This window comes from Ictidomys tridecemlineatus, chromosome 1, assembly GCF_052094955.1.
Source record: "Ictidomys tridecemlineatus isolate mIctTri1 chromosome 1, mIctTri1.hap1, whole genome shotgun sequence".
Taxonomy (NCBI): domain Eukaryota; kingdom Metazoa; phylum Chordata; class Mammalia; order Rodentia; family Sciuridae; genus Ictidomys; species Ictidomys tridecemlineatus.
In genome coordinates this window covers 30,703,292-30,704,306 of record NC_135477.1, presented here as the reverse complement: position 1 = coordinate 30,704,306, position 1,015 = coordinate 30,703,292, and positions in this window count along the sequence as shown.

The window sequence follows — 1,015 nt, the reverse complement described above, 5'->3', positions numbered from 1 at the left end:
TCCATAAAATTTTTACTTTAATTATAAGAATAGCACGAGTCTACTACAGGTCTAAGCCTTTTTATGCTATCAAGTTCTCTATTTGTAAACCAATTCCTCTCCACTCAGAAATAATAATAGGATATTACCTTTTCAGGAGTTTTATCTGCCAGCCAGAATCTCTGGTTTGGCCATTCAGTCAGGGCTCTTTGTAAAGTACCTTATGCTTATAAAAATAGATTCCATGCTGAACCCACCACTACTGTCACTGGCATAAAATTGGGGTCTTCAGAGAATATCTCCCAGGAAAAGATTCCAAATCTCTTCATTCATATGCTATTGTGCTAATTTTTTTTAACTTGTAGATGGATATAATACCTTTATTTTGTTTATTTTTTTATGCGGTACTAGGAATCAAACCCATTGCCTCAAGCATACTAGGCAAACACTCTACCACTGAGCCACATCCCTGGACCACTATTGTGCTAATTTATGAAAGTTTTCTTTTCTTTCATAAACCTCATACACACAAAAGCAATCATCATGAAGCTCATCCCAGGGCTGTTAGCTTCTGTGCTGCTAGACTTAGTGCAACAAAGTTCTCAGTTTTATTTCTCCTCACCACAGTGAAGGGAAGGAAAGAGAAGAAATGAATGGTAAGGTCAATTGCCAGTGGAAAGGGGAGCTGGCATTCCAACATGCACTTTGGAAACTGAACAGAAAGAATTACTTTCTCCACTCATCTCTGTGTAAAGGGTGTGGCCAGACTTTGGCAGAGGAGCCAGACAAATGCACAGCCAGCAGTTTTCTGGCCTGAACAGTCAGCTCCTCTGAAGTCCAGACGGTAGCCATTCCCGAGTTCACTCTAGGTGACAGTAGGAGTGCATTTCTCTTCCTGTTGGGCATGACTGTGCCTGCATGCAGATGGATGAAGATCTTGCAAACCTGTAGTCAGGCAAAACACAGTGGAAAGGGTTGAAGGAGGACCATTTGTCTCTCCAGCTTGACAAGTAGAGAAGAAAATATTTTTATCAGA